Source organism: Sylvia atricapilla, chromosome 3 (assembly GCF_009819655.1).
Source record: "Sylvia atricapilla isolate bSylAtr1 chromosome 3, bSylAtr1.pri, whole genome shotgun sequence".
Lineage (NCBI taxonomy): Eukaryota > Metazoa > Chordata > Aves > Passeriformes > Sylviidae > Sylvia > Sylvia atricapilla.
This window is the reverse complement of record NC_089142.1, coordinates 44,830,743-44,841,026: the sequence shown is the minus strand read 5'-3', so window position 1 is coordinate 44,841,026 and position 10,284 is coordinate 44,830,743.

Sequence of the window (10,284 nt, the reverse complement as noted above, 5' to 3'; positions counted from 1 at the left end):
TGGGCTGGAAACCATTTCTTGGCCACTTGCTGGGCCGTGTCTGACAGCTCACTACAACAGCCCCTCTCCCAGTGCATCTCCAGCAAAGGCAGTGTTGTAGCTTCCAGATCCAGGTTGCTCCATATCTGACTGGCCTGAGGCATAGCCAGAGGGTCAGTTCTGCTCGTACCTGTTTGGTTAGGCTTCACCTGGAGCCCTCCTGCAAATTCCCTTCTCCACAACACATGTATGAAACCTCTGGTAATTGCTAGGCAGAGCAAGATATAGTTGGTTGCTTTGGCTATGAATCATGCAGACAGGCAGTTGTTTTTATTCATTTTTTCATTGCTTTTCCAAGCTTTTAGGAAAAACATTAAAACAAATGCAATTGCACGCCACTGCAACTGCTCCTCACAGAATGCCACTGTCAGAGTCAGACCCCTGATGCTACAGCTCAGCTGCCAGGGACTGGGGGTGGAAGAGCTGGCAGCTCCCAGGACAGAGTGGTTCCAGGTTCATTTGGTACCAAAGCACTGGGAGGCACCACTGAGCATTTCTCCATCCCCCACCCTACCCCCACTTACACTTCTTGTTCGAGGGGATGCTTTTGACCCTAATCCAAAGAAAATAGATGTGGATATGCTAGTGACTGGCAACAACTGGGGGCTGGCCTTAGGCTGGAGCAGGGAGCACTTGGATACTTGTGACAGCAGGAGGGTGTCTGTTTCATCAAACTCCATCCCCATCACCATGTGCTCCAGTAACTTCCCATGGCCTCCTGGGAAAGAGGGTCACTGGTCTCCCAGTCTCCCTTACAGGTCTTCTCTGCTGCTCTGCTGTTACATCTTTCCCAAAAAAAGGGGTAGGAAGGGAGGAGAGTTGATCTGGGCACTAATACGTCCTCTTTTTAGTTGGAAATAGGTGCAACATTAGAATCAAGGTGGCAGCACACAACCCTCCTGTGAGTATCTAATGCTGATTTTTCTTTTTCCTCAGTTCTTTCCCCAACTGATTCACTCTGTTAATAGCAAAAGCCACCTCTGACATTAGTTTTCACCTGCATGACTCTTTGTCTTTTACTTGAATGTCACCCTCCTTTTATTACAGCCATTCTCCAGGTGCCCTGCTCATCCTGCCTGGCCTGCAAACCACCTCCATGCCAGCAGTGCCTAATGGCTTTGTGCGGCACCTTTCATCAGCACAGTGCTCACATGGGCCAGGAGCGTGCCATTAACGCAAACAGTGAAACAAAATTGGTCCCAAAACTCCTGTTTGAAGAACTCTCACAGATAACTCCTCCTGACCTGAGATATCCAGCCTCAGCACTCATTGTCTCCTCCTCTTACCAACAACACAATTTCTCTAATAATCTATTTTGTCTCCAGCAACATCAGTGGTTTCTCACTTGACATCATAGCAAATACATTAAAGTAGTCTAGATAAAGGAAATCTGGCAGATATCACCTGTCTGGAAAAATAATTGTTTTATCAAAGAGAGCCATCGGGTTAGTCTGGCAGGATGTGCCTTTAGTTGCATTTCATCCCATTTTTGATGTGCCTTTGCATTTTTAATTAACCTTCAAGGCATGTTCCAAAGCCCCGCATACCAGTGAGGTCAGAGTTACAAGGACGCCGATGGTTGGCTGGATTATTTTTTAACCCTGCACAACTGAACAAGTTGTAATGGATATCCTGCAGTCATGGGGTCTCTCTCTGACTTGGCAGATGTGTAAAAACAGTTGCTGGTAGACGTGCCACCTCTCATGCTGGTCTTTCCAGAACTCCTGGGCAGACACGACCTGCCTCCCTGAGAGGAATGCCGCCTGCTCTTTGAGCAGAGTAACAATTCTATTTCCATATCCCTGTTCCCATTAACCAGCCTTCTTTCACCCCTAGGATTTGTCTTCCTTAAACCAGAGGTAGAGGTAAAAAGCAGAGGTAAAATACTCCTTTGATTGCAGGCCATGCCTAAATTATCTTTAATCTCATTTACTACACAACAGTCTGACTTTGCTTTCCTTCCTTTCTTATATTGAAGAAGTTTATCCCATTTTTTCTGGACTGCTTTACAAGTTTCAGTTCAGGTTTGCTTCTGATGCTTCCACTAGCATTTTTCAGCCTCTAAATGATAAAGTCCTCTTTCTGCAAGGCTCTCCAGGATTAGCCAGGAAACTGAGCATCCCGGTCATGTAGAGCGAGGAGGCAGGATGCCTCACCTCCACACCCGTCTGTGCCTCCCCTGCACAGAAGCCTCCACTTTCTCCACTCGAGTCAGCTTTGCTAAGGAACATTGCCCCACTTGTCAGCTTGCCCGCTGGCAAACTGAGCCTCAGACACACACGTATTTGTGTTTATTCTCCTCATTTGCTTCAAACAGGGAGAGCTACTTAGTTCAAAGCTCTGTTCTGTGACTAGATCTCTAGTAACTTAATTGCACATCAAAACAGCATTGCCTTGTATGACTTCACTGATGAAGATGTTTGTTGGTTGTCAAATCCAAGGATATCTGGGCCCTACCATTGCTAGTTTGAAGCATTATTGAGTAATGGAGTCTCCTCAGATTGCAAAAGCACTGAACAAAAATAGGAATAATTTCCAAAAGAGTTTTTATCTCAGCAAAAATATGAACAGCAGCTAAAGGGGTGAAGAGAAAGTGTACTTGTGACCTTGCAGCTTTGCTCCTGCTGAGTTTCAGAGGCCATCAGAAGTGCAAAAGCTACTCAGCAAAACATTGCCAGCAACTTCTTCACTGAAGTTTTACCTGAAAAACAGCAGCAGGCCAAGTCCAAAGGGTATTGGAGAAGGCTTTGCTTGACTGTTCTTTCCAGTGCAGATGTGTGTGTGTTTGTACCCTCTGCACAAAGGACTATCTGGCCTTGCCTGCATGAGGTGGGATAAGTGTCAACAGTGATTCTTTCAAGACCTGCCCTTAATTTCATCTATCCTCATCAAATACTGCTGTCCTCCAAATCCTGCTGTTAAAGCCTCCAAAGCCTAGCGGTTAAAGAAAAGATCTCCTCACAGGAGCAGACACACCACAAGTGCTGTCATGAAGAATTGCACAGAATCATAGAGTGGTTTGGGCTACAAGGGACCTTAGACACCATTTGGTTCCAGCCCTCTTCCATGGCCAGGGACACCTTCCACTAGACCCGATTGCTCACAGCCCCATCCAGCCTGGTCTTGAACACTTCCAGGGACAGGGTTTCCACAGCTTCTCTGGGCAACCTGTTCCAGTGTCTCAGCACCCTCATAGTGAAGAATTTCTTCCTGATACGTAATCTAAACCTGTCCTCTTTCAGTTCAAAGCCATTCCTCCTTGTCCTTTCACTTCATGCCCTTGAAAAAGTTCCCCTCCAGATGTCTTGTAGCCCTTTTTAGGCACTGGAAGGTCCTGTACGGTCTCCCCAGAGTTTTCTCTCCTCCCAACTGAACAACCCCAACTATCTCAGCCTGTCTCCATAGGAGAGGTTCTCCAGTCCTTTGGTCATCAAACAGTACAAGAACTGAAGAAGTTAAGTCAATCCATGCAGCCTACACACACCCTATAGTGTGCTACAGGACACGAGTCACATAAAACATCTGAGATGTTCCCATCTGAATCCAAGCCTTAGCAGAGGCACCCTGGCATGGCCAGCTCCACATCTCTCATTCCGCACTCAGCAGCCTGATGCGAAACAACAATTACATTGTGAAATGTCATGGGTCCACTGGGAAGCAAAAACACATCAATATTGTCTCCTGGTTGCATTGAGCCATGATGATTTTGCTTGACTACATGCCTGGATGAAACAACAGACAACACAAACAGAGATGGGGCCAGAGCTTGCATGTGCACTACGTTTATCTTCCTGCCTTTCCAGTGCACCCATCGCAGCAGCGTCTAGGTGATAAGTCTGTCTCTTTGCAAAACAGGAAGACCGTGGGCTGGCTGGCTTCTCTGATGAGCTATAAATTACAGGGGTTTTACCTGGCTGCCAGCCTCGCTGTGCACTAGGTAATGCAGGGTGCTGCGGTGGCCGGTGATAGGATAATTACTGTTATTGCATTAGGAGAGAATAGCTGAGACTTAAGAGCCGGAGGGTAAAAGAGTCCCAGAAATTGGAGCACCAAAGGCATTGCCAGCTTCATGCACACAAAGGCGACCGACCTATAAATAATCTGACCTCTTTGTTCCAGTAAAATGGCACAAGAATTAAGACCCCGGTTCAGGAAGAAACTTAAAATGCATGACTAAACTCGGCATAGCTGAGCAGACCTATTGACATGCCGGGGGCCTGAAGGCATTTCTGCTCTGTGGGCCTCTGTGCTCACCTGCGAGAGCGGCTGGCGGAGGTGTCCCGCTGGCAGAGCTCCTTTCCAGAGGCTGTGGGGGGCCAGCTTAATTACTGCAGGTAAAGGAGCAAAAGCACCCTGCCAAATTTCGAGTGGGACTTCTCAATAGTCTCTACTCTTCCTCTGCTTTCTAAGTTACAGCTAAAGAAAGACACCTCTGTTAACCTCAGTTACCTGATAGTAGCTGGCAACTTGAATATTAAAAGCTGACATGTAGAGCAAAAAAAAAGAAGTGTTAGAACATGAGCCTAACAAATGTAGCCCAGAATTCTTCCAGTGAAACGAACCCAAAACAAATCAGGGACCAAAAAAAAAAAAAAAAAAGAGTGGCCAGCAAGCAGCAGGGCAGGTATATCATCTCTCAGCTTTTGGGAGAAAATCCACCCAAAACTGTGCTTGTTCAAATTAAAAGGCTTGTCATTAGACCCAGAAAGCACATGGAATCCTTGATAAAGTAAAACTAGAACTACTTCTGAAAAGAAAGCTTTGATGGTTGTCTGAGGTGGGGAGTAGCATCATTTACAAATATTTTTCTCCTAGCTCTTGATCACAGAGACATAGAAAAAGTATACCTGAAAATTATTAGTAAATATAAATATATTATAAACCCTTCCCTGCTCTTTTTTTTTTTTTTTTTTTTTTTTAAATCTTTGCAGTAGAGAGAGAGTAAATAACTATTTTCCTCACTCTGGAGGTGGGGAGTAAGCATGGAGAAGTTGCAAGACTGACTCAGCATCACCCACCACCAGCCCCTGGCCTGGCCCCCCGAGTCTGGGATCCACAACTAATGCGTGTGTCCCAGGGAAGACACGTGCAGGGTGGGTGTAAGAGCCATTCTGTTCCTTGGGAGGTGAGTAACAGGGTTTGGTAAGCAAACTTGGATGAAGTGGGGTGTCAAACTTGATTGTGTGCTACTGGTTCAGCAACTTAGGTGCTGGCAAAAAAAAAATCCAGCAGCTTTTTTCCCAGGTGAGGGGGAAACAATAGGCTATCAAAGTGATCTGCCAGAAAGTTTGCAGTGGACATTTGGACAAATGCAGGAAGTCCAACCACCCTCATTTGTGCTGTGAACACCTGGAAAACATGGAACTCTCAGGTGCACACCTGTCCCTTTTGCCTGCACTGTTTTTTGTTGTGTAAGGATGAAGGGACAGTAAGGGTGAAGAAAGAGCCACATTCTTCTCTTATGACTGCTTATCCCGATTCACAGCACTGGCCTTCCCCATGCCCCACACGTATACACAGCCCCTAAAGCATGCACTTTAAAACTGGAAGTGTAATCCAAGTTTGCACTCTAATTCTTCCTAGGTAGCTCAGTCATTAGTTACTGTGGAGCAATCAGGAACTAACAGGTCTAGCAGAGAGACGTGGTGTTTTCTGGTGGCTTTTTCCAAGCTCCCAGGACAATGTTTGGCTATTTTCCTGAGTGGTTCATAGCCCCATCATGGTGTTACCTGTCAAAAACTCAGTGGCCCAAAGCTCTGCAGCCACAGGCTGTGTGTGCCCTGTGCTTACACCATTTCCTGCTGGGAGCCATGATGTTAAAAGCTGTATTGTCCGCCTGTTTCTCATGTGTGCAGCCCCAGTGTCCCAAAGAGCTGTCAGGCTGCCCACAAAGCCAAGAGGCAAAGTTCATCTTTTTGTTCTGAGGCAGCGCAGTGCCTGGCACAACTATTTCTGGTCCCTGACTCAGAGCACAGCCATCTTCGAAATAAATAAAATGAAGAAGGAGAACATCTCTGGGCCTATATTTGACACTTGTATTCCCACACAACTTGGCTTTATATAAACATACGAATTGGTATGGTGGTTATTTTGACTCATCTGCTTAGCAATCATTTTATTTTAATCAATATTTATTTAACTCACCAGCTAGACAAAAGCTCCCTAATTTCTTCATCTGATTTAATTGATGTTCCCTGACAGAATGAAGCTAGACTGGATAAGACAGTACAAGCTGTGCCAGTCTTCTTTGGTTTGCATCTCTTTTAACAAGTCCTGTGACTGTCACAGAGCCAAGCACATCTTACATCTCGCACAGGAATTGGGACCATACGTGGCTGTATACCCTGGGACAAAGAGCCAAGAAACACGCCAGAACAATAAGCGTTGACACAATAATTAGCATATTGATTCTCCATGCAAATTACCTCTTCATACATTGTGAAACACTTTGCATTGTCAGAGGACTTCAGAGGAGCCTGGAGTTTCTTACAGGCACCACAATAATTAAATAAGCGTCTTCAGTTGTAACATTAAAATACAATTCTGGATGAAGGATCCTAGGAAGAAACATGCACATTGTGCAGATAAAAATATATGAGATACATCTGCCTGTATCAGGAATGGTGTGTCCAGCAGGAGCATGGAGGTCACTCTTCCCCTGTACTCAGCACTGGTGAGGCCACACCTCGAGTGCGAGTGCTGTGTCCAGTTCTGGCCCCTCAGTTTAGGAATGACATTGAGACACTTGAACGTGGCCTGAGGAGGCTGGTGAAGGGCTTGGAACACAAACCCTGTGAGGAACAACAACTAAGAGAGCTGGGATTGTTTAGCCTGGAGAAAAGGAGACTCAGAGGTGACCTTATCACTCTCTACAAGCTTTTGAAAGGTGGTTGTAATCAAGTGAGGTTGGTCTCCTTCTCCAGGGACCCACTGACATAGTCAACGAGAGGACATAGTCTTAAGCTGTGCCAAGGGAAATATAAGGTGGATATTAGGAAAAAAATTTTTTACAGAAAGGGTAATAAAGTATTGGAATGGTCTGCCCAGGGAGGTGGTGGAGTCACCATCCCTGGGTGGGTTTAAAAAAGACTGGATGTGGCCCTCAGTGCCATGGTTTAGTTGAGGTATTAGGGCTGGGTTGGACTTGATGATCTTGGAGGTCTCTTTCAACCTAGTGATTCTGTGATTCTGAGACACCCCCACCATGAAACATGCACCATAAATTATATTCCTGAAGGAGCTTTCAGGCCATGGATGTTTCAGGCCTTCTTAGAAGAACATTTTGTTTTTTATTTGAAGGAAGTGACCTGTACCTTGTGTCACCTCAACCTCATGCCAAGGGTGAGGAGTGGCTGCAAGTTGAAGGATTGAATCACAAAGCTCAGTCTTAGCCCAAAACTCCACTTGCCTGGAAAAAAAGGTTCCCTTTAACAAATGCTACAACACACTGGCTTTCAGAGGAACTAATTTTTCAAGCTCAGTCAGAAGTGCAGGGGGAAAAATAAACTCTCATATTTATATCAGTGGAGTCATACAGTAACTATGATCCTGAAGTCAACACGTGGAAAAGCTTAAGTGAAGCAACCTGTAACTTGCTGCCCAGATTAGTTCATGCCCAGCTCTCTCTGCCAGCATTTAAAGTCTTTGTGAAATGCTAAAGTGTAAAGGGTAGCAGCATCTCTCAAGGCCAAAGTCAACTGATATTAGGAATGGGTACAGTAATTTTACAACCATTAACAGCATTAATGACCCTGTGAGCCAAGACAGAAATCTGCCAGAAACACCCAGAAATGCCTCTGCAAGGAGGAAAAATTGCCTTGCCTCCACAAGCATACTTACAAAATCATGTAAGTATCTCGACTGCAGGCTGAAAGGGCAGAGCTGTCTGCAGTGACAGAGAGATCCCATCCAGAGACAAATGTGACACCATGAAGCACCCACCAGGACACCTAGACTTGAATGTAGGTCGAGATACATCAGAGCAGGGTGATGAGTCCTACAAAGGGAGCTGCTTCACCACTGCAAAGTTTTAGGAGCAGGTCACCATCCTCTAATGGAGGGTCCTGGGTTTCATTGAGAAGACCAGAGCTCATGGATGGTGCCCTTCCCTTTCCCTCTGGCAATGTCCTTTTTGTGCTCCTCACCTGTGTTGCCATATGCTCACACTACCACAGCCTCTTGATGAAAAAACACCAGCTGCCAGCACATTCAAGTGCTTCAGGTAAGGCTTTGGGGGAGATGGGGGGGGGGGGGGCGGCTTGGAAAAGGTCTTGGAAAGACCCAGAGCCCACTCAAAAGGGCTCCAGGCAACAGGAGACAAATGAAGAAATCTCATCTTCGCCAAAGGCACTCAGGCCTGCTCAGGATTTGTTCAAGCTTGGTTTTCTACACAAGCAAGTGGTCAGACACTCCCTGTACAGCAGTTCTTGAAAACATTGCCTGTTTTTGGTGAAGCATGGCAGGACTGAGGATCTCTGTAATCACCCAGTTCCTGGGAGTTTTGCAAACATTACCCTTTCCTGGTTGGCATGGGAAAGACACGGCCAGAGGAGTTAGGGGTACTGGCAGAGGGCATGGAAGTGTGTATGGATTCATGGGATGTCTGTTCCCCACAGCAGAGGAGCAACTGATGCAGCTGGAATCATGGAACATGCCTGCTCCAAGCCAAATCCAGGTTCCAAGCCTGCACATCCAGGAATGAGGGGAGGTCCCAGCCCTGCCGGGTTGAGTGGCACCATATGAAATAGCTTTCATTCTGGTCCAAGTGCAATTCAGCTCCTCCACTCAGTGCCCCAACAAGTCCTGGCTGTCAGCAAAAGCTGCCATCCTTGAAAACTGCCTGTAATTGCAGGCTTTCTGTGCTCAGAGGGAGAAGGGAGAGACTGGATCAAAAAAACACCTTGGGTCTTTGAAACACAGAAAACATGTCCAAGTTGGTTCAATAGCCTTTCACAAACTCAATAAAAAATTATTCAAATCATCCACAGTGAAAGCAGATCTGGCATCCTTGTCCCTGGGCTAGTGGTAATGCAGAATCCTCATGTGCAGTTTCTTACAATTGATGCTATTATTCGGGAAAGGCCTCAAATACTGTGGGGGGTGATAAAAAACCTACCCCAAACCCAAAAGGATGCATGGACAGAATTGTGATAGAAATTTGTACTTTTCCTGCCTGTGAACAATAATTCATGCAGTTAGTGCTTTATCAGAACTAATTTAACCCATTTTTTAATTTAAACTACAGGAAAGCAAGTTCAAGTAGGTTTCTCTAACATAAAGGACATCTTTGAACCCAACTTTTGCTCCTGTTCACCCCACCCCCACCAGTGCTATTAAATGGCTTGAAACATGACACAAAAATACATGTCTTATCATATCAGTTGGCTTCTCTCACTATAGCAGCCCTTATCAACATTCAGCAGCCCTATTAATGCAGTCCCCTTCAATCAGCATGAAAAAGTAGCGCTCCACAGATCTCTGCCCCGTCCCTTCCCAGTATCATTGGTCATTTCTGGATGCCGAATAAAGAGCAGCAGCTCTTTCAATGCCAGCAGTTTGCTCCTTTACATGTGGCCTGTAGGGCCGTGGTCCACAGCCCTCACAGCTTGCTCCATGGGAGACCCTGAGCTGCCAGTCTCACATGAAGCTGCAGCTGCTGGAGCTCTGTCCCTGTCCCACGGGGTTTCTTCCAGTGGCAAGGCTGGGAGAGCCCTGTGTTTATGCCCTTTGGCCAGCATGGACTTTTAGGGGAAAGTTTACTTGTGTAAATATTACATATATTGTACTGCTAAATGCAAACTGCTCTAAAAATATAACCTAGATTTGCCTTAATCCTACACTACATTCTTGAAAGGTGTAATGGAATAAAGTGCTAGAAAACCATTCCTCATGAACTGCCAGGATTTTTGTAGAAAAGAACTGTGGAGACCCAAACCTACGGAGTCTACTGCAAGAAGTAGAGCTTCAGGAGTCAAACTGTTCAGGAACTGGGAAGTGGGCACCCTCAATGGGCACTAAATATGACTTAGAAAGCAGAGAAACACAGACTTTGGCAGCCATATCTCTGTTCCTTTTAGTAGCAGTATATTTACCATGTTGTAGTCCTCACTGAATATATTGGCAAGCCCTTTACTAACATTTTCCCTTGGGTTATTTTCATTTCACGGATGGTTGTATTTAGTTTAGGATTCCCAAGAATTTATAAAATAATGTAAACAAGCATTTTCAAAATTGTTTGCATCTCTC